The sequence below is a fragment of the Lontra canadensis genome, unplaced genomic scaffold (genome assembly GCF_010015895.1).
Source record: "Lontra canadensis isolate GAN:19392208 unplaced genomic scaffold, GSC_riverotter_1.0 scaffold41, whole genome shotgun sequence".
In the NCBI taxonomy this organism is placed as follows: Eukaryota; Metazoa; Chordata; class Mammalia; order Carnivora; family Mustelidae; genus Lontra; species Lontra canadensis.
In genome coordinates, this window is record NW_022631035.1 from 3,739,905 (window position 1) to 3,763,880 (window position 23,976).

Genomic DNA, 23,976 nt, shown 5'->3' on the forward strand with positions numbered 1-23,976 from the left:
GCGACAGTGGCAACTTAGCACAGATGTTGACAGCGGTACTTAGGACTGGAGGATTACATCTCTAGTCTGGCCCTCAACCTCCCCACTTAATTTGGGTCTCACATTCCCACCATCTGCAAAGTGTCAAACACTATATACAAAAGTTAATGAGCAGTCATCAATCCCATCGTTCTAAAAAATATTCCAGAGCAGCAGTCAGAGTTATCTCTCCCAGCCCCCCACCCCCCAACATGCACACCAGGGGCATGATTAACAGGGGTCTGGTTCCCAGCTGCAAGGGGGCCCCTGTTGTGGAGCAGACCCCAAGCAGACGTGTGTAGCCATGTGATCTAGCAGGCAGTGACCTGGCTGCTCTCGGCTACCCTGGCGCCGACTGTAAGCACAGTCCTGGAAACGGTGGGCATTTCTGTGCAGGGTCCTTCCAAGTTCCCAATCACGGCCTTAGTGGCGGTGAGGGACAGTGCTGATGGCAGCTTCCTGATCACTGGGATGCAGTGGTGACACTGTGCCCTTGAAGTCAACAGTGCCAGTGAGGCCTCCTGATTCTTTCCCAAGGAGCAGCTCTTCGGGATGACTCTGTGAGGAATCATTTCTCGAGGCCCAGCCTAGGGTGTGCCCCCTCCCTCTGGCCTTGCAGTGGTTTTATAAGCACTCAATTCCCTGTACTTAAAAAAAGCTAGAGTGGCTTCTAGACACTTCAACTGAACTCTGATTAAGAGCACAGATCCTTTTTTAGCAAGTAGTATACTCAGCTCTTTCACTCACCTAGACAACATCCCGGTGTGTGGTCATGACCCAGATATTCAGCAACGGTTTCCTCGTAATGACATTTACCGTAATGGGGCTACCTTACATACGCCCTCCACCAGCATCTCACGGGCTGCCATAACAAGCCCAAAGCACGCTGACAACTGTAGGCATGCAACGGGGTATTTTAAAAGTAACTATAGATAAATGCCAACCTAGAGGGACACTTTAACATGTCTTGTTTCTGAAATTTGCATGCATCTTACAATTAGTGTAAGAATTTAATACAGTTTCCTCATGAGCCCAAAGACACAGAAGTATGATAAAACACAGAATTTCTCTTTTGTACAGATACGACACAATGACAGAAGAAAAATACTCAAAAATCATTAAACCTAGCTATTTCAGAATATATACTCCAAGATTCAGAGTTTCTTAAAATTTAAAATTTACTGAAACATATATAAAAGAGAACTGTTTTCCAGGGCTAAAATGATCTGTGAGTCCAAGAAGATTTTCATTATTACAATCTCTTCTGCCACCTACGCAGCAGGCAAGGCTGCGGCAAGAAGCTCCTTAGAGCAGCAAGAGGCGAGGGGAAGACAGCCGCGTGCAGGAGGGGCCATCTGCCGGGCTTACTGGTACTCCCGGTGGGGTACCAAGCGGTGGCCTTCTGTGTGTTCTGTTGACGGCTTCTGGCCGATCTGTCACCATGGCAACTTCAGAAGCTCAACTCAAAATGAGCACAAACTCATTAACTGCTGACTACATCATCTTACTGCCTGTTGCTAATGAGAGAATGCTGTTCAGAGGTATTTTCTATTCTAGTGTACTACAGTTACCTCTCTAAAAAGCATGAAATTAAATTAAGTGCTACTCTTAGTACATCAGACTGGATAATATGAATGTTAAAATAAATTTACTTTAATAATGACTACTAACAGTAAGAACCATTTTATTAGAAAATTACATTGTTTTGGTCCTTGGATTCTTCTACTCTAAAAACATGTACTATTTATCACACAGGCAAATGTTTCTAAGTTCTTTTAAGCAAGAGCTGGCAGATTCAGAATATCAAAATAGAAACTTCTGATAACAGCGTATGTTAAAGGCAAGTAACAAACACAGCACGGATACATATTGGTTTTTCTATCATCTTCTCCATTCGGAACGTTAACCAGAAATACTTCCTGAATGAGGCAACACACTGGACAGACACGGAGGGTGAACAGAGCCCCCAGCGCACAGCTTCTCACCCTGCTCACCTCCAGGCTGACCTCGTCTCTTTCCACGCTCGACCATCCGTACTCGAACAAGCTCTTGAAAACCAGCAAATTCTAAATCTCATGAAACACAGGAGTTTTAAGTGGAATCACATCTGAAATGTGTTCTCTCAGAGCATGCGTACTGCCCCGTGTGGTAGGACTGTGTGTTTTCTTCAATAAATGTACAAATCATGGACCAGCAATAATCCTGGGATGTTTGTCCTCCAAAGCGCGGGATCCTAGAGCTGCCACAAGAGGGAGCCCGAGTCAGACTATGCCAACATCCAGTCAAAGAGGAATGGGGAGGGGAAGGGAAATCAGCCATGTTGCCATCTGATTTTTAAAAGGAATATTCCAGGCGTGCCTGGATGGCTCAGATGGTTAAGCATCTGCCTTCGGCTCGGTCATGATCCCAGGATCCTGGGATCAAGCCCTACGTCGGGCTCCCTGCTCAGCGGGCATCTGCTTCTCCTTCTCCCTCCGCTGCTTCCCTGCTTGTGCTCTCTTGCTCTGTCAAATAAATAAAATCTTTAAAAAAGGGGGAAAAAAAGAGGAATATTCCAACTCTACATGCCCGGCGCACACTGGGTCCCCATCTACCTTAGCCTCAGCGACACCACTCTCCCCCTTGCTGACAACTCGCCTTCTGTGTCAGCTTTTTTTTGCTTAGTTCCTGGAGAATGCCACATGGGCCAGTCAGCCCTTGCGAGTGCTGTCCCCTCTGAATGCGGAAGCCCGCAAGTCCTCTACTCTGCCCGGCCTAGCTGCCTTCTCTCCATCCGTCAGACCGCGCGCGATTCAGCATCACTGGGGATGCCTTTGCTCACTGCAGCCTGGTTCCAGGTCTTTTGTTCTATGCTGTCATTAGACCATGTTCTTCTTCCTTCACAGTGGCCATCCCAGCCAGTGACGACACACGCGGCATCCTGAGTGAGGTTTCTGCCCATTCCCTCTAAGACTCGAAGCTGCAAGAGGGTGCGAGAGGGTGTGGAGTGCATCTGTTGTTGTTGTTGTTGTTGTTGTTGTTGTTTTTTAAGATTTTGTTTTTAATTTATTTGACAGACAGAGATCACAAGTAGGCAGAGAGACAGGCAGAGAGAGAGGAGGAAGCAGGCTCCCCGCAGAGCAGAGTGCCCGACGCGGGGCTTGATCTCAGGCCCATGGGATCATGATGACCTGAGGCAAAGGCAGAGGCTTTAACCCACTGAGCCACCCAGGCGCCCCTGTTGTTGTTGTTTAATCTTTTTCTCCCCACAGGGACCAGTGCCAGGCAAACAGGTGCTCGGCAAGCGTCTGCTGGATCAAATGTGTAACCCGGTTGGTCTCCAAGTTCTGGCGGCTCTACCACACAGCCCTTCCTGTCCGCCTTCACCACGGAGCCGTCATCTAGAACGTGAGGTGTGCAGCGGTCTAACTGCACCGGCTGCATCAGTTCCCTCTCCGATTGTCTGATTCGTCTTCAGTCTGCCATGTTCCATGATCTTTCTAAAATATATCTCATGATGATCTCATTAAGTCACTCTTTCACTTAAAATCTCCTGTGGCTCCCTCTGGTCTGAAAGGTCAAATCTAAAGTCCTAAGACGGACTGTATGAGCTGGTCTCCCTGCCCTCCACACCTCCAGCTTCAACTCCCTTTTTTTGCTAGGATAGACTGTTAAAGAGTGCTCCATTCTACTGGCCTCATGGGTGGGTTCAGAACGGCTGGGATGAGGCACTCCCCCTTGTCTCATTTTCATGGCTAACTTGGGGACAACTGGGAAAATGGCCAACCCTAGCGTGCATTCATTTCATTCTAAAGCAGTTTTTGCCTTTCCCCCAGCTTTCTCACTTATTTTTAAAAACAGGTCATTTTTTCTTACAGGGACATAAACAGTGGATAGAAACATGACCAAGTGAATGGAGTTAAGTCTTTTCAGGTAGAAGATGTGGGATAAACAGATCACCACCCTCAGGACACTTTAGTGCACCATTTGCTTATATAACCAACCCTCCCTACTAGTGCGTCTCTCTTTGAGAACAGGGAACTTACTTATCTCTGCCATCTGATAGATATTTGTTAACTGTTGATTTAATGAACTAATGTGACAACTCTAGATAGCAAAATGTGACTAACAGCTCATTTACTAATGCAATCTTTAGTAGGTATGTTGAAAGTGAGACAAAATGTGATTGCCGCTAAAAGTGCGTATTTTCTGAAAGGACGGTCTTACAAACAGCTGCGTGCACGGCGAGGACGGGAACTGACGGGATACGAAGGAAGCTACGGGCAGGGACGCTTCTTTCTGCCTGACTCTAGAGTCAATGTGTATTAGAAGCCAATCTGGAAAAAGCAAGCAAGTAACTCAACTTTTATAAAGTAGCAAAATATTTGAATATTCGACAAAGATACACAGCAGAAAAGCACATGCCAGTAGCATTCCACACCACCACATTACAGAAACGCAAATCAAAAGCACAGCGAGAGATGGCCACACACCCATCAGAATGGCTACAATGATCGAGACTGATTTTCCAAGTACTGGTAAGGATGTAGCACTGGGGAACCACTTTGAAAATGTTCTGCAGCTTCCTGAAGGTCAAACATCTACCCTCGGATGCAGCCATTCCACCCCACACGTCTACCACAGAGAAGGCAAAGCGCACATCCGTACGGAGACTCGGATTCCAGAGCTCACGTAAGCTTTATTCACGAAAGCTAAACACTAGAAACAACTCCGACGTCCAGGGTCAGGTGAAAGGACAGACTGCGATGCCCAAACAGCGGAAGCCCCGCTAGGCAGTGAGGAGTGAGCTGCGGACACACGTCACTCCGAGCGAGAGAGCCCCGCGTGGTTCCGCTGGTCTAACCGGAATCTAGAAAAGAAAACCTCATGCAGGGGCGGGAAGCTGGCCAGTGTTCGCCTTCGGACCGATGAAGCTGGGGGGCTGAGGGTTGGGTTGGCGGGGGCGCAGGGAAACTTCCAGGCGTGATCGCTGACCTGCCAGGCCGTGAGCACCGTCTCGCAGGAGCGTACATACGGAGCCTTCCTCAACCGCTCTTCAAATACACGTAGTTTACCGTGTGCCAGTTTAACTCAATAAAGCGGTTTAAAAGGCAAAGCAAAGGGGCACCTGGGTGGCTCAGTGGGTTAAAGCCTCTGCCCTCAGCTCAGGTCACGATCCCAGGGTCCTGGGATCGAGCCCCGCGTCGGGCTCTCTGCTCGGCAGGGAGCCTGCTTCCTCCTCTCTCTCTGCCTGCCTCTCTGCCTACTTGTGATCTTTGTCTGTCAAATAAATAAATAAAACCTTTAAAAAAAAAAAAAAGGCAAAGCAAAGAAAGTTAGCCTGTTAAGTGATTTCTCAGAGAGCACACTGCCGGCTTCCTTCAGAGCTGTAACTTTCTCTAAACTTGGGACTGCTTCTACGTTTAACGTCAGAGTTTAGTTAAGCTAAACAGAGTCGTGGATTTTCACTTTATCTGAGATTTAGTAAAGGGCCATCAAGAAGATGCTGTTAAAGGGCTTGTAGCAGAAGCACCGAGCAGAAGCACCACAGCACCCTGCCCCTGTGGATTTATACTTCCTTCCTTCTAAAATTCAATAAAGAATTTATATGTATATACCTGCTGAGTTGTTGGGTTTTTTCCCAAAAATGTTGTCCTTATAAGTTGCCTATATGTTAGGGGAAAAATACCACCTCTTAATATACTTTCTTTTGTTCCCATGGAAAAAATATTAATGCATGTATTATATCTTCTTTCTGTCAGGGGTTTAACAGTAAAATTAAGTAGTTGCTTTAAACACAGAATAACATGGCTAAAGAAAGCCACCTAATATTTAAAATCCTCTAAGATCCCATATCCCATAAAGATCCGTCACATAACGAATCTCTTAGGAATTTCTTTCAGCCTTATTTGAAAAGAACTTAAGTTACTTCCTAAGATGAATGACTATAGTGATAACGGATCAACAATACTGATGTCTCCTTCATATGACAGCAGGACGAAGCTGTAACTGACAGCAAGAGGAAGAGGGTTCTAGTTCTGCCACGAAGTACAGCTGTCAAAATCTGTGCAAATTGTTTAACCTTTCTGAACCTCATTTCCAAACCAGTGAAGGAACTGGAGAATCTCTAAGGACCCTTCAAACTTCAAGATTTTATTAATTTTGCAGACAGGCCAACAAAATGCCATATTTCATAAAATACACTGTGCAAAGCACACTAACGAGACTTTTAGCTACTGCTTCTAAGGGTAACTCATACACTCAAAATCCTATTTGTTTTGGTTATGTGGATGAGAATATGAACACACGTAAACTCAAGGAATCTGCTGATTCTATGACACAGTGTAATTCAGGAAAACACAGATGTGATGCCTTACAGCCCGGACCGCTGAGTATCGCGTCGAGCAAACGGAGCGGGCTCTCCTCCGCAGCGCAGCCCGACCGGCCAAGTGCAGAGATGAGGGCTCTCACTTGTATTTGTTCGTATCTAGATCTGACTGTGGAACGAGGAAAGCACCCTTTAAACTTCAGTGCTTACCTTCATTCATACTGAGAAAACCATGTTTAGAATGAGCCTTAACAGGAACATGGAGCAGAGCAAACAATCTCCAACCCCAGAACCTTTATCGCTCAACCCAAGGCCTGAAAGAACTGATTTACATTAATAAAAGCACATAAAGATTTTCTTAAAATTAGCATTACAAATTGAATGCATGGCAAAGTTAATACCCAACTGCAAAACTTAAATTATAGTCCTTTCAAGCAAGATTAGGAGACTAATCATAATGTATAAATTTATAAAAGTATATGACTCAAAATCATAAAGCATTAATCATATGGAGTTCGAGATATGTTGGGTCATAAAGATACTCGCTTTCATACATGATATAATTAACTTTGTGCTTTTTGTATGAAAACTTATCTTTCTATTTTATGAACTTTAGAAAATCTGGCCAAAACCAATGAATTAAAATTACTTCTCATTTATGGGTATTATAATTAATCCTTAGAAAAAATCAAATCCATAAAAAACCCAGAACACAATATGGAAAATTTAGGCTCACAAAGTCATCACATCACATATAAAGCTACTATTTTTTTTTAAAAGATTTTATTTATTTATTTGTCAGAGAGAGAGCGAGAGCGAGCACATGCAGAGTGGCAGGCAGAGACAGAGAGAGAAGCAGGCTCCCTGCCGAGCAAGGAGCCCGATGTGGGACTCGATCCCAGGACGCTGGGATCATGACCTGAGCCGAAGGCAGCCTCTTAACCAACAAAGCCACCCAGGCGTCCCTAAAGCTACTATTATCTGTGCCCAAATTAAGGGCAGTGCCCAAAACAAAGGAGAGATTACTGATTACCTAAGCAAAACCCATTATACAGTGCCCAACACTCAGATACCGGTCCTCCACAGCAGAAATTCAATATATAGGTAAGATTACATCTGACTGCCTTCCCCCAACTGTGAGGGCATCTGGAATATCACTAAAGGCATAAGAGGTAATTGTGCTCAGCTACCTCCTTCTTGAGTCACTGATAAAACAAAGACAACGTTTAGCAGAAATTGTAAGAAACTATTTTGTTTGTGGAAAGGCTCATACAAGGCTTTCAAATTGCTCAGTGCAGCTCTGTGAGGGGCAGGGCATGGGGAAGTGTTAATGAGGGGAGCAGCAGGCCCAGCCTGTGCTGTCCAACGCACATCTCCGGTCAGAAATTCAGAACCAGGTCCCTGCAGGGAATTAATTTTGATTCAAACGAGTAATAACGGAGCATCTGAGAAAAATTTAAACCTTGATACTGCTAATATTCATTAATGAATTACCAAGCAGCACTGTTAGACTATCTATAATTTAAAAATATTTTTTTCTGTTTGGGACACATTAATAATCATTATTATTATGTGCACTAAGGCTAGCTACAGTTAGTACAGTTGATGACAAATTAGACCCAAAGGAGCAGTAATTTAGAGACGATAAAAGGAGAAGAGGAAACACCGGCAGACTTTGGAGTAAGCAAGGAAATGCTCATCAGAACTCTAACGTGAAACAATAATTCCATGTAGTGTGGCAGGATCATTATACGACCATAAGCAATTTGTTACTCCATGAAGAGAAAATACTGAAAATGACAACAGAATATGGCTGGTATTGAATCAGGTTATAAAAACTTCTCAGAATGTTTGAAAAGAAAAACCAAAAAACAAAAAAAGAAAAGAGATGACTCAGAACAACAATCCTGTAGTTTTAAACGACAAGTGGAAGAAACCATTCTTTCTTTTTTTTCTTTTTACACCTCAGAGTTATTCTGAGATTTATTTTTTTTAAGATTTTTATTTATTTATTTGACAGACAGAGATCATAAGTAGGCAGAGAGGCAGGCAGAGAGAGAGGAGGAAGCAGGCTCCCTGCTGAGCAGAGAGCCCGATGTGGGGCTCCATCCCAGGATCCTGGGATCATGACCTGAGCCGAAGGCAGAGGCTTTAACCCTCTGAGCCACCCAGGTGCCCCGAAACCATTCTTTCTTATTCAAGATCATACCTGCTAATACAACTATGTACCACAACCCTCCAGGTCTTCTGGAAAAGTGTGCTATACATTCATACTGCTTCTGAGAGTGAGAGACAAATTCCTTTCTGGGAACTGGGCTGCGTTATAATATTTACTTTACACGGAATCCCATCTTACCGTGACCCTGGTGCCGGTGCCCGGAGGCCCACTGCACGGAGGTCAGAGGCCCGGCTCAAGCCCCTTAACTCGCGTGTCAGCCTCGATTTCTCCACAGTCACCTACCACCTGCCCTGCTTAGTTATGAAGTCTGAATGAAGTCATGTAAATAAACTTCACTTTGGAAACTCTAAGATGCCAAACAAAAGTAGAGTATAAGTAGTGGTACACTACTAATGATAGTGGTACCACCATTACTACCAATTACTACCAATACCAGTGGCACCGCCTGAGACAGCAAGCTGATAAGTCTTTGTAGCACTCTTGCCTGCGCGTACAATTGTGTACATGCGTTCAACAGAATCTTTACCATCCTAACAATTAGTTCTAGCTCACTCTTCCTGAGCGCCAACTACGTGCTGGGCACTGAGCCCTTTTCATACATGATCTCATTTAATCTTCACAGGAGCTTTATGAGGTCGGAGCCACTCACTCACCAGCTTTCTCACTTTCAGTAGAAGATCCTTGAGGCTTGGACAAATGAAGTAACTGGCCCCAAATTCAACAGAGCGGGCAGAAGCGGCTCGTACGCACACGCCCCTCTTTCACTGCACAGCCCAGGACCAGGGCGAGCACAGGGTGAAGAGGCTCCCAGAGCAGCCTCCGCTGTGCCCCTTCTCCAGCAAACCCCAGGGACGCCTCTGTTACTGGGGAACTACGTGTGTTTCTAATACCCGCTAAGACACTAACAAGTAAAGTTTTAACTTAGAAAATAAAAAAGAAGAAAAGAAAAAAACCTACATATCAATTAGCAAAGAGGGCATACAGAAAGAATATATACCTCTTTTTGTTATACAGTCGGGCAAAGAGAAATTGGAAGTTTCAAAAAAATGCAGTATCTTTGGGCTGTTCTTATTCAAATCGGATCACCTTTATCAGTTTCGTCCTTGTTTGGTGGAAAGCAAACCAAAGGAAAAGTAAAAAGCATTGTTCAGAAAGTGAACACAACATGCTTTAGGCATTTTAGATGAAATGCCAATGAAATACGGAGGTGAAACCAGTAATAAATGCAGAAATACACAGGGATAAAAAGAAGATTCAAAAGATTCAAAGCCAGAGTTAGATTCTTTGTTTTTAACTATCAATTAAAAGTCATCTTCATCATAAAGACTGTGGTGCTGCCATAAAATGTACCACCACCCCCAAATAAAATAAACTTACCTTTGGTTTTTTGATCAGCAGCCTGAAAAAAAAAATCAGAAACTCTTTAGGAATAATAATGTGTAGAATGTGCACATCTATGAAATTTTATAAGCAGAATTTAATACTGGAAATTTTCAAAACAAGTTTTTGCCCAATTTATTAAAATTTATTACTGGGAAAACACATAGTCCACATGCTATTACCTGCAAATACTGACCTAAAGGCAAAAAAACCCCTATCTGGTAGCTCATCAGAACTCTGTATTTTAACACAGGCCAAAAGGTACAGTTTAAATTAAAAGGTGCATCTAAACTAGGCAAGACCAACAACAAACAGCCTAACTCGGAATAGTAAATGTAGTAAGAGTCAAATGAGATGATAAGATTTACAGAAAGCCTTTTAATTTTTAATATTTACTGATAGGATTTGTAAGAGAACATTTGCCAAACCTGCAAAAATTATTTCTAGCTTTCCTAATACAATCAGCTACACGGCCCTTTTCATTTCGTTTCTCAAGACATGGCTGTTCTGGATAGTAAGGGGAATCGTATGAACATTCTTCATCACCAATAACGAAAATCAGACCTCCTTAAAACTCAGCTCTACTATTTCTAGGATCCTTAAGAAAGACATTCTGTGGCTGTCACTCTGTATTTGTTTCACTAGGACATCTACGTTTTGCTAATTATGGATTTAACATACTGATTTTCTGAGGTCGTAAAATGGAACTCTACCATAATGCCCGTGACAATGCGGATGACACACACAGCGATCACAGACAGTGAAGGAGGAATGCCAGCCAAACCTTTTTCTGAGCACCTTCCTTCTTTTTCTTTTCTTCCTGCTTTTTCTTTTTCTTTTCTTCCATCAAACGTTCCTCTTTTCGTGTTTCTTGTTCTTTCTCCCTATGAAACAAAGAAAGGTGGCATTGGTAGAATGTCCATTTTAGATCAAACAACAACAAAACATTAGCTGCAGGGAGTTTTAGGTCAGGCTGAGCTTCGTAGACAGAAGGTGGAAAGGCACTCTGAGAAGGAGCGGGAAACAGGAGGCCCCTCTCTGGGCCACCCACTTCTCAGGGGCTCCCGACCGCGTTCGTGCTCCCAGAGTCGATCATTCTGCCCAGGTGCCAAACACCATGCTTCTAGCCAGGAGCGCATCGGGCAGTAAGGGTACAAAACAGAGTAAGACACTGTTCCTACAGTCCAGCCCCAGACCCACAGCTCTCACTGTCCTCTCAGAAGCCACATCCTCAGCATCCTCCAGACTACCTATCAAAAATGCAGATTACTGGGTTCCATCCTAGCCCAACCACATCAGAATTTTTGGAAGTGATTCTCAAGCATACTGTAATGTATACATTTGCTTGGAAAAACAAAATTTTTTCTTAGATTTTCCCCCAAGTTTTAATCTAAATTCCAGTTAGTTAACACACAGTATAATATTAATTTTAGGTGTAGGATTTAGTGGTTCAGCACTTACATACAAAACCTGGTGCTCATCATAGCCAGTGCCCTCTTTTAATCCCCAACACACATTTAACCGACCACCTGCCCACCTCCCCTCCAGCAACCCTCAGTTTGTTCTCTATAGTCTAGAGTCTGTTTCTTGGTTTGTCTCTCTTCCTCCCCACCCATGTTCATCTGTTTCTTAAATTCCACATGAATGAAATCATAAGGGATTTTTCTTTCTCTGACTTATTTCGCTCAGCATAATACTCTCTAGCTCCATCCACGTCGTTGCAAATGGCAAGATTTCATCCTTTTTTGATGGGTAATATTCCATTGTGTGTTTCGTGTCTGTGCGTGCGTGCGCGCACGCATGCATGCATATCACAACTTCTTTATTCATTCATCAATCGATGGGCATTTGGGCTCTTCCCATAGTTCGGCGACGGCTAATAATGCTGCTGTGAACATCAGGGTTCATGTAACCCTGCAAATTGGTATTTGAGTCATTACCTAGTAGTGCAATTGCTGGATGGCAGTTCCTTTGAGGGGAACCCCCACACTGTCTTCCAGAGTGGACGCACCAGTTTGCATTCCCACCAACAGTGGGAACGGGCATCCTTGCCAAGAGAAAGCAATTATTTTTTAAATAAGATTCCTACATGGCATTTTTTGAAAGAGCAATTTTTCTTCAAGTAGGATTCATGGCCAGTGTGGAGTCCAACACAGGGCTCGAACTCATGCCCGAGATCAAGAATTGAGCTCAGATCAAGAGTGCGACACTTAAAGGACTGAGCCACCCAGGTGTCCCAAAGAGCAATTAATTTTATTTATTTTTTTTTTAGAGAAAGAGAGAGCTTTGGGGTGGGGGGAGAGGGAAAGAGAGAATCTTAAGCAGAATTCACACTCAGGGTGTAGCCTAACGTGGGGCTAGATCTCATGACCCTCAGATCATGACCTGGGCTGAAATCAAGAGTCTGACGCTTAACCAACTGACCCATTCAGGCACCCCAAGAGCAATTAGTTTTTAAACAAAGATTCCTACACAGCATGGTGAGCTACTATAAGGATACATGGGAGCACAGCACAGGGTAACCCCACTTGGAAGGGTCAGGCAGCCTGTAAGCTGGGCCTTAAACACTGCAAAAACATTTGGCTGGCACAGGGCGGCGGGTCAGATACCAATTTACTGTTGGGCAACTCCAAATTCAACCTTCAACACGCACTCTGCAGTAAACGGGAGGTTCGTTTAGGTAGTTCTTCCTTTCCAGGGAGCACGACTGAGCATGTAGCTGTGAGGACACCGGTGATGACCCCAGCCATGGGCCAGAAAGGGTGGTCCCTCAGCAACCTTGCGGCTCACGGACTAGAACCAACTGCCCGAGACCCTTTCAACAGACACTGTGCGCCCCAGGCCTCCGGCTGCTTGCCCCGCCCCTACACTCCTCTCCTGTGGTCCTGCTGAGGACAGGGCCCTCCCATCTGGGACCTGGTGGGCTCCATGTCTCCTGCTGCACTGATGACACTCCTACCTGCTCAGCACATGGGCGGCCATCAGCTGCAGTTTGCCCCCGGGAAGGCTGCCCCCCAGACCCCTGCTGCCTGTGCGGCCAGCCCTGTGACCCGCTAATGGCTGTGGCTTTCCGGAGCCAGTCCCGTCGCTGCCCGGCAACTGCAGACTCGCCAACTTGGGCAAATCACGGAGCTGCTCTGCCACTTGGTGGGCTGCAAATCCCCCTTCTTCAGCGAGTCTGAACCCCAGCCTTCCTTGGGGACTCTCCCTCAGCCCTAGGGTCCCATATGGTTTCTGCAGTGACTTTGTTATCACAGCTTAACTCTTCTTTGTAAGAAACTTTCCCTGTTTACATTACTGTGTGCTTTTATCTCCTGCCTGGGCCCAGACTGATCCAGGTGGCAAAGAGAACTTACCAGACTAGACAGAAAGAAAAGCATGCACAAAAACCTCAGGAAAATTACATCCATATATACATGAATGTTGTTTTGAATTTACTGATTTTGAGGTTTTTTCATTCATTAATGGGTTTTATATATAACTATATACATAAGGGAGCGCCTGGGTGGCTCAGTGAGTTAAGTCTCTCCCTTCGGCTCAGGTCATGATCTCAGGGTCCTGGGATCGAGCTCTGCATCGGGCTCTCTGCTCAGCGGGGAGCCTGCTTCCCCCTCTCTGTCTGCCTACTTGTGATCTCTATCTGTCAAATAAATAAATAAAATCTTTAAAAAAAAAACACACCAAACAACTACATACATAAGGAATTTCAACCTGCTGTCAGTTTGTACATATTTAAACACTACCATAATAAACATAATTTAAAGCAACATGGTGTGGGGGAGGGGGCTACTTAGAGAATATTATTCCTTTAAAACAGTGGTTCTCAGTCTTGGCTGTTCATCAGAAATACCCACGAAGTTTTAAAACCTCCCGAAGCCAGGGCGCCACTCCACTCCGTGCGATCTCTGGGAGTGGAAGCAGAGGCAGTTTTTAAAGCTTCTGGATGGCTCTGCTGTTTGGCCAAGGCTGAGAACACTGCTTTTAAAGAAGCTCATTCAGTACGTTTATCAAGTTTGGAAAATGGTGATCATTTGTTATTTCAGAGGACACTTTCCAGGAATATTCTCATGTTCAACAGTGCAGGGACACCAGGAAATCTGCATTTTAACAGGGTCTGAAGGCACAGGCGAGCCTGTGGGTGCCGGGCCGTGTACATGCTGTGGGCCTAAAACCATCGCGCTGCCGCCACACATTTTGGGAGAAAGCACATAAATAAAAACCAAGCAGTGACTGCCCTCCTCTACTGTTACACTTTCTTAATCTATGGTACAATAAAAGCCTTAAATTATCCTCAAGAGAGTAAACTTAACAAAATAGAAAAGTACAGGTGCATCTTTGAAAGCTGCAAAAACTAACTGCAAAAACTAATGATGGGTGTACTATGCATTGGCTAATTGAATTTAAATTAAAAAAAAAAAAGAAAAAATTATCCCCCCAAATTAAACAAAAGGTATTCAACTGAAGATGAAATAAAACTGACTACTTAATTCTATTGCTCTGACAATTAGAGCTGCTACTCCCCCAGCAGTACAGTCAAGAGTTTACTATACAGTAAAATAAAATGCCATAAATAGAGAGACCATATGGCCCTTAGCTCTCCTAAGCCTTGCCTGCCTGAGCTCATGTTTACTGGACAAAGCACAATTCAGATGTATACTCTTTAATACAATTTTATCTACTTTCCCCCAATTGACATAACTCCTTCTACCTCCAGTACAGTTTCTGCCATTTCTCACCAATAGTTTCTTAAAAATTAACATCAAATCACATTTCTACTTTAAAAAGAAAGTATCCTTTCTTTCCAAGGGACACCTTATTCATTGAAATGATCTAGTAATACTTAATAAGATTCTGTCTATCTTGCAGGGCCAGTGAGAAGATTAGAAACAGATTTGGAGGGACACCTGGCTGGCTCAGCTGGAAGAGCATGTAACTCTTGATCTTGGGGCGGTGGCTTTGAGCCCCACACCAGAAATGATTACTAACACACACACACACACACACACACACACACACACCCCAACCACTTAGATTTGGGAAGCTTCTTAACCCATTGGAGGAGAAAAAAAACTAGTATGTATCAACCCAACAGCTGACACTTGAACATGCAGGAGGTTAGGGATACTGACTCCCCAAGCTGTCAGAAATCTACCTACAACTTTTAACTCCCCCCAAACTGACTATTAACAGTCTGCTTTACTGATCACGTCAAGAGACAACACATTTGTATGTTATATATATTACATACTGTATTACTGTAGTAAAGTAAGCTAGAGAAAACAAAATGTTAAGAAAATCATAAGGAAGACGAAGATCTATTTATGGCACTGTCTTGTGTTTATGGACAAGAGCCCATGTGTAAGTGGGGCCCTAAAGTTGAGACGCCTGTTTTTTCAAGGGCCAACTGTAGAGGGGTTGGTCGGTACTTTTTTTCCGTGGAGTCTCTATGAAGCAGACTCACAAGGAGAATAAAGAAAAGGGAGGGCCAGGTTGGGGGAATTTTATTTTTAAACTTTTTCTTTTTAAAACTACATTTTTAAAAAAGATTTTATTTATTCACTTGACAGTGAATAAAGAGAATAAAGAAAATAAAGGAGAATAAAGAAAATAAAGAGAGTAAAGAAAAGGGAGGGCCAGGTTGGGGGAATTTTATTTTTAAACTTTTTCTTTTTAAAACTACATTTTTTTTTTTTTAAGATTTTATTTATTCACTTGACAGAAAGATCACAAGCAGGCAGAGAGGCAGGCAGAGAGAGAGGAGGAAGCAGGCTCCCCGCGGAGCAGAGAGCCTGATGAGGGGCTGGATCCCAGGACCCTGAGATCATGACCTGAGCTGAAGGCAGAGGCTTTAACCCACTGAGCCACCCAGGCACCCCCTTGAAACTACATTTAAATACACGATTGCATATACATGTGTAAAGGTAGCCCTGTATTTTTTTCCAGTATACTCTGCATTTTTGTTTCTCATTTCCTTGGAGTCCCCTCACGGGTTCCTCCTCCCTCCACACCTACCGCAAAGCCCCTGCTCCCTCACCACCGTTCCAGATAACGGCCCTTCCAGATAACCCATGTTAACCACCCTGTTCACACACTTCCAGGTCTTTCTTTGTGCTCAGGTCTGTATGGAAACATAGAGACCTATACATTTTTACAAAGCATTTTACTTGGTCTGTTTTGTAAAAGTGAGATCGTGTTATAGAAATTTTTTCCATCTTGCTTTTCTCCTTCAATACATGCGTGTGACTCTCTCCTCTGCCCCGCCCCCAACTGATCGCTCCAGTCTCTTATTTCTAAAGGCTACAGAAGATACCGTGGTGTGACTGTTATCCTATCCCATTCATCACTCCTCCGTTGCACACATGCACCTCCTCCCCAGTTTATTACCACTACAAATAACTCAAGCTTTCCTGTCGAGCTTCCGCTAAAGATAAGAACACCACTTTGACTGGTGGTGTAGCTTCCGTTTCAGTAGTTGTGAAAACTAGGGAAGGAGAAAATCTGATAATGGGGCTCAACTTCTGGACCCCACACTGGACAAGGGCCAGACTGGACATAAATTCCCTACAGTATAATGGGTTCTCACTATACTGAGTTTTATCAGAAAGAAAATATTTTTAATAATCTGGGTTTTAATAATTTAATGTTTCTTTTGTTCTCAAATAGTTCGGCATCCCCGGCTTAGGAGATTCCAAGTGGAGGAAGAAGCAACTCTTATTCTGGAAGCAGCCAGAAGAGGAATGAGTCGGGAAGTAGGGGAGTCGCCATAACTGAAGCCTCGATGCGTGTCAATCACTACAGGATTCCTGGTGAAACCCACACTGTCAATCAGAAGACACACTTGTGTAGGCGGACTGGGAATGCCGCTACACCACGCAAAACTATTCTGGTTGGAAAATCTTCCAAATTTTCAGTCTGGTTCGTTGATTACTCCCTTTTTGCAAAAAAGCAGGATTCGTTAAAAGAGGGTGGGCCTGTTTCTACCTTGGAGGTTTAGTTACCAGAAATTGTAATTGGTTTTCATCCTAACCTAGTTTTCACCCATAGGATAAAACCACAGCCTATACTCGGAAGTTATCCCAGTCAGACTCCAACGCCATGTCATTAAAATAGTCACTAATGCACTGGGTGTCTGTGTTATGTGTATTATTTAGAAAGTCTGGCCAATTTGACTAGAATTTCCTGACAGTGTTTAAGTTAGGAAGGGCTGGTAAAATGTTAACAGACAAAATTTGAAAAGGAGAAGAAAGTAGTATCCTGTTCAGCTGTCACTGAAAAACTTAAGGTTCTTAATTTTTCACCATGCGTTTGAATCCCTGCTCTGTGCAGGAAGTACTCAGGAGGCCCTGTGGGCATTCCAAGAGGGCAGAGACATAAAAAGAGTCTTGGACCTCAAGGGACAGAGAGTCTAATAGGAAAGTGAAGGTAAGACTTGAGTTACCTTCAATACTTGATACACTCCGGAAATAGACAGAAGTGCGTGGCAAAGAGCATAGGCTTGGAATTTAGAATCACAGGACAGAGTTCTAAAGTAAAGGTCACTAACATACAGGAGGTCAAGAACCCATAGGTCCGAGTACCGGACGGACTGTCTGTAGGAACCACAAAGTCGTTCAGTGTTTCACCGGGACTGGGGTGGAAAAGAGAACCAGGCTCTGATGACTAAGAGCAGAGGGTAGCAGGAAGTTTTTATTTGAGGATCAAGGGATAATATAGTTGATAGAGACTCGCAGGTCTCCTGATGTTCACAGGTTTGTAAAATGCCCTCCCGGGAGTGTGGGAGGGACCTGCGACTTGCTTCTCACCATTAGAATATGGCGAAGGTGAAGGAACGCCGCTCCCCTGACTACGTTATGTGAGACTCCATCTTCTCAGCACACTGACTTTGGTCTCCCTCTTGGGTGCTGGCTTTGAAGAAACAGCTGCCATGAATCCTACCGCTGCAAGGAAATGAATTCTGTCAACAGCCTGAGTGAGCTTGGAAGCCCACCCTTCCCCAGTCAAGCCCCCCAGTGGAGACCCAGCCCCGGCCTGGACCGCAGCCTGCAGCAGGCCCAGCTAAGCCATGCCCAGCTTCTTGACCTACAGAAATTGTGAAATAATGAATGTATATTGCATTAAGCCACTAAGCTTGTGGTAATCTGTAATGCAGCGTACAAAAATAACGCAGGTAGCAATTTAAGACTCCTGGGGCTGACCAAGACAGAGGAAGACCATGATAGTCTCTGTCAGCCGCTGAATACAACAAAAAACTAGATGAAGTACAGTGTAATACAAAACTACAATAATGCAAAGCAAACAAAAGCTGGTAGAGTAGGGAGCAAACTCAAAACTTGGGGAGGTAACCTGCATGGGGGTGAGCGTCTCATACCCTTTTCTCTTGCAGTCACCGAGCTGTGCTGCGGCAGTGGTGGCACAGACAGCCCGAACTGCAAGGACCCCATCTTCCTGAACATGGGATTTGGAAAAGAAGCTCTTGTGAGCTAGACAGTGTGGGGGGCATCCCAGACCTCTGAATGCTATGTATAAATGTTCCCATATCTGGGTTCACCCTCATTCAGGTCAGCGCTCTGGGACAGACCCTGAACAGCAGAGCACAGGCTTTGAGATACTAGAGAAATAAAAATCACCAGGCTCCAGAGGAGTTTAACCGGACTCGGAATCTGTACAACACATTCCAACTGCCCAGAATAAAATCCAAAATTACTCCTTATACGAAGAACCGGGAAAACGTACCAGCCGCCAAGACAAAAGATAAGGATGCTACTACCTCTCAGACCACCCGGGTATGGGAATTACCACAGCTCTTCAAAGCAGCTATTACAACTTTGCTCCAGGAGACAATAAAGGTAAATACACCTGAAACAAATGTCAATTTAGGAGTTCACAGCAGATAAATAGAAACTATAAAAATAGAACCACCTGGAAATTTTAGAGCTGACAAATAAAAACCTGAATGAAGCACTTTACTGGACGGGCCATGGAAGGATGGACACGACAGAGGCAGAGTCTGTCAACTTAATAGAGCGACCGAAATGGTCCAATCTGAAGAACAGAGAGGACAAAAGACTGGAAAGAGAAATAATGAAGAGCCTCATGGACCCTAAGGATAATATCAAAAGGTCCAACATCCATGTTACAGGACTTTCAGAAGCAGAAGAGGAGGAGATGTTGTGGAGAAAATGACGGTGGAAACCTCCCTAACGTGCTGATACATGTAAATTCACAGACTGGAAAAGCTCTGCGGACGCCAACTGGGATAAGCTAAAGGAAAGCACACTCGGACACACACGGCACGCACCAGGTCCAAGCAGCCGGCTCCGAAAGGATGCGTGTGCCCTACGGCTCCAGCCCCAGGGCGCGCCGGAGGAAGAAAAATCACAGGAGCAGAAGATGGCCCAGCGACTTCGTGGGGCCAGGGCTGGAGTAAGAGACTGACCACAAAGGGGCAGAGCAAGGGAATGTTTCTGGAGGGCGACGGAAGTCTCGACCGCGATGGTGGTCGCGTGCGCGCAGACTGTGCGAGCGCGCCGCACGCATTCGCTGAAACTCACACGGCTGTACGGCGCGGGGAGCGGTACTGTATGCAGACTTCCAAAACGTGAATAAAAAGAACAAAACCAAAAGTGAAAAAAATCATGATTTATAAATGGTCATGGGGGGTGGTTCTGGAGAATGCTGAATCCTCCCCCTCATGTCCCCGCCCCCTCCATTCCTGGTCTGATTAAATGGATGGGGTGGGGGTACTTGAGGGGCGGGATACAGGGCTAAAGGTAAAGGTCTTCACTCCCCACAGGACCCGTATACCATAAGGCATGGGGGAAGATTTGGAGAAGACGACCAAGAAACTTAGGAACAGATGACCACAGGGACCTTTACTTTGGAAGGATGGAGGAGAACCATGGAAAAATCAGTTGGCCTAAAGGTATTTTAAAGGACTCAGACAGGACTTTCATTTTAGAATGAATACATACTTCAGCCCCACGGTTTAGCTCTAGAGAGTCACTGTCGCGTCTGCACCACCAAACCCAACCTGAACAAAACCCAGACTCCTTAAGAAATAGTACCTCTTCGGGCGTCTGTGGGGCTCAGTCAGCTAAGAGTCTGTCTTCAGCTCAGGTTATGAGCCCAGGGTCCTGGGATCGCGTCCCGCATTGGGTTCCCCGCTCAGCAGGGAGTCTGCTTCTCTGTTTCTTCTTCCATTGGCTTTTCATCACCGAACAAATGATGTTCCTCTTGGGAGCTGGCTTTTCTCCGAACAATCAAGGTGATTACTCCATCTGCCGTTTCTGCCTGACAGCTCCCTCCACTCCACTGGTAACTGTACCCCAATTTCCCTCACTTGAACTCCATGGACTTTTGGGGCAGTGACTCCATCAAAGGGTACTGCATTCCTGGGCCGTCCACTAGATTCAGAGATGACTCTAGTGGTCAGGGATGAACCGAATTGTATCAGAGGAATGGAAGCCGCAGGAGCAATCTCAGCCGCGGTAGGCCTGAAAATGAAGCCAACGCCACGGAAGAGAAGCTAAGAAAGAGAGTGAGAACGGAGTCTGTGGAACAGGGACCTATGTCCCTTGAGCCCAGAAACACGTGGTTTCTGCAGCCTGGCACCTCAGCGCCTTGCCCTTGCCTGGCCCTCCTAGACACTCCTCGGAATTCGAATCCTGAACCACGTGGGAGACAGCTGGAGCAGATGCCTGTCCCCGCCCGCTCCCTCCAAGGCCTGTCCGTGGGTGCCGGCTACCCACACCCCGCAGGCCGCGGAGCCTGGCTTTTCAGTGTTTCCTTCAAGGTCGTCAGCTGCCTCCTAGCATCCCCAAAGTCCCTCTTTCCCTCCCCCTTTAAACTGTACAGAGTCACTTTTTGTTGCTTGTAACCAAAGAACACTAACAAACGTTTCTCAATCATCTGTTTAATTTAACTTAGGCTTATTCAGGAAGAGGAAGTGCTGACTGGATTCAGCACTATTTAATTAATTATGCTTTGTCTCAAAACTAATCAGGTTCAGTAAACATTTTAACCACTATAAAAACTGCTTTAGCATTACTATATTAACTTGTCAATTACAGATACAGGAGTCCTAAGTCTCATTTTGTAAAAACCTTTTTATTTCCTTTCTGAGTTTAAAGCAGCCTCCAATCGAAAATGACACAATAATTTTTAATGTTGCTCCACTTTCACAGTCAATTTATATAATGACACTTGAATATGTGTACTTTAAATATGCTTAAAATAATAGAAGCAAATCTCCAACCAGTCTCTCAGACACAGCAGTCTTGCTGCCGTGTGCTGGTGTGTAAGCCACAGAGCGGTTATTAATAATGACCAGGATTTCATTGTTTGCTAAAAAATTTAAAAGTATGTACTGTATAACCAGTGCTAAGCATCCTTTCCCCAAGTGTCTACTTGCAACTACTAAGGAATCTGAAGGTGGCAAACTACGCTGGCTATGGATTTCCTGCCTCGGAGCTCCACACTTAGCTTTTTGGCAGCTGTGAAAACCAATGTGGACCTTTGAACGTTTTTCCTCCGCCAGCTGGCACGATGCTAAGCTTGTTCAGTAGAGGGCGCTGGAGAGATACGGCAGAAGAATATTTTCTCCCAGCAGGCTCCTTGCAATGCCCTCAGCCCCCCAGCAACGTTCCAGTCGCTTCCACTGTCACCCCCCTCCCCGGCTGAGTTCTCCACCATCCCACAAGCCATGGGTGTGCCCTCTTCAATGAGGTGTGGGCCTCAGCCTGGAGGTTCTCACAGGGTGCCCCATCTCAGCCCCGGGGACAGTGGCTCCTCCTTGTATCTGCTAGTCCCACATTCTTTTTTTTTTTTTTTAAGGTTTATTTATTTATTTGACAGATAGAGATGACAAGTAGGCAGAGAGGCAGGCAGAGAGAGAGGAGGAAGCAGACTCCCTGCTGAGCAGAGAGCCTGATGTGGGGCTCGATCCCAGAACCCTGAGATCATGACCTGAGCTGAAGGCCGAGGCTTTAACCCACTGAGCCACCCAGGCTCGGTTTCTCTCTCCTGACTGATGAAAGAATCCTTAAATTAGAGCCTATTTCAATTCGGTCAATAAACTGGAGACTTTAATACTGTCACACCAACAAGTAAATACAATTCCCACATGTATCTCAATGACGAACAGATGACATCGCAGCATAAAATTGTAAGTTAAACTTAACACACAGACCTCAAATATGAAACCTGATAGTGGGGCGGGGGGGTTCTATATGCCTGAATTTGGCTAATACGACTTGCCCGTTTTTTTTTGTTTTTTTTTTAACTCCATTATACTTCTACGCTCTAAAACTTGTGGTACATCTGGACAAATTTCGAAAAGGCTCTCCTTCATGATTATGAAAAGGAAAGGACAAAGTCCCAGCCACAGGAGCGCAGGGCAGCCACTGAAGCAAGGAAGCCGGCGCCTGGGGCACTTATCAATGAGAGCTCTGGGCTGCACATGATCTCCAGGGTAGCTTTCTATTAGGAAATTCTGCAATTCTGTGAACTAAAAAGACTGTTAACTGTAGATTCAGTTTCGGGAGCCATTAAACTAACTTGTGCTCAACGTTGGATTCTAATTTGGGAGAGCAGGCAAGTGCGCAGGACCTGAGCAGAAATAGCTTCATGACAATCTGCACAAGGGGAAAGTCAAATATAAAAAGAGATGATAGCACCATCCACCCAGTGCTCTGATCTGGGAACGTCTGTGGAGTTCAGGGTTTGTATGTGAGGACAGTAGGAAGGAAGATTTCGGGGGTTTGTACAGGAGTCATAAGCTGATAAAGGAGTCAAATGCCTGCCGCAACAGTTTCTATAATGAAATGTAAGGTAGAAAAAATGATTGACCAATTATATTTCCGCAAAAAAACCCCACAGGTATTAAAAAGACTGTTAATATTTCACATTAAAAATGTGAAATGTAAAAACTTGTATTTCAGAAATGATGAGCAAGAAAACCTACCTGAGAAATATCAGTTATAGAAAAAAATTTTTAATTTTCTGTATTACTTTTAAACACATGCCAAGTCCAGAGAGATGCTAGGGGAAGCACCTGGGTAAGAAAAGAAGTGCTCTATAATTTGCTGTACCATTCTTATATATATATTCAGTTTAGTCTTTAGCCATTCAGCAAAAGAGGGCAGTGAACTGCTTCCTGAGCCAGGCTGAGGCCCTGACCTGCTCAGTCCCATGCACATTAACAAGTATTTACCGGTCACAGACTGTTGTCCCTGCACTTTACACCACTGCTTTGGAATTACTGCCTTAAACCCACAATTCTAATATTCAAAGTCTGGAATCTGGTAGGAACTGTGTACCCAATGTTATGTTCACACACCAATTTCTGAAAGCGAGTGTTTCCGAGATGCCTGGCTGGCTCAATTTGCAGAGCATGCAGTCTTGGGTTGTAAGTTCGAGCCCCACGCTGCATGTAGAGATTACTCAAAAATTTTTTTTAAATTCTGAAAAGCGGGGCACCTGGGTGGCTCAGTGGGTTAAGCCTCTGCCTTCAGCTCAGGTCATGATCCCAGGGTCTTGGGATTGAGCCCCGCATTTCATTGGGCTCTCTGCTCAGCGGGGAGCCTGCTTCCCCCTCTCTCTCTGCCTGCCTCGCTGTGTACTTGTGATCTCTGTCAAATAAATAAATAAAATCTTAAAAAAAAATTCTGAAAAGCAAATGTTTCCATTCTCATAAAGTCACCTTACTGCTAGTTGCAAACATTCTGGGTTTCTTTAAAAAGAAAAAGGAAAAAAAAAAGTCTAGAACTGGCCTCCTTAAAGGATTTTAATGGAAACACATCTAGTAAGGATTAATGTAAGTACTCAAAGCTAACTTACAATTTGCCCTATAGTGAAAGCAATTACCAATTTACCAAATTATGTTACTATTCATCATTCAACTCCTCTCTCTGTCCTCTATGGCTTCTCATTAACCATGAGAACACACATCAGTTCTATAAGGAATGAGAAAGTTTCCCTAGCACTCAGATCTAAAAATAAGGTTTTCAGGGTATACCTCACATAGGTGACAGAGTCAGGCAGTGGACAGCCTCTTTCATGCCCTGGACCATGCACTGGGGAGGTTTTATTAAAC

The 23,976-nt window shown here is 44.6% G+C and overlaps 1 protein-coding gene across 5 annotated transcripts in view; it reads right to left on the reverse strand.

The window, feature by feature from the left end:
- The window catches only part of TNRC6C (trinucleotide repeat containing adaptor 6C), a 95,797-nt gene extending 85,074 nt beyond the window's left edge, over positions 1-10,723 (reverse strand). For all 5 annotated transcript variants that reach the window (XM_032870498.1, XM_032870502.1, XM_032870501.1 and 2 more), the window contains exons 1-2: positions 10,669-10,723; positions 9,882-9,903 (exon numbers count right to left, since the gene is read on the reverse strand). The gene's annotated coding sequence lies outside the window, so the exon portion shown is untranslated. The remainder of the gene's footprint in view (positions 1-9,881; positions 9,904-10,668) is intronic.
- Positions 10,724-23,976: the final 13,253 nt, after the last annotated feature.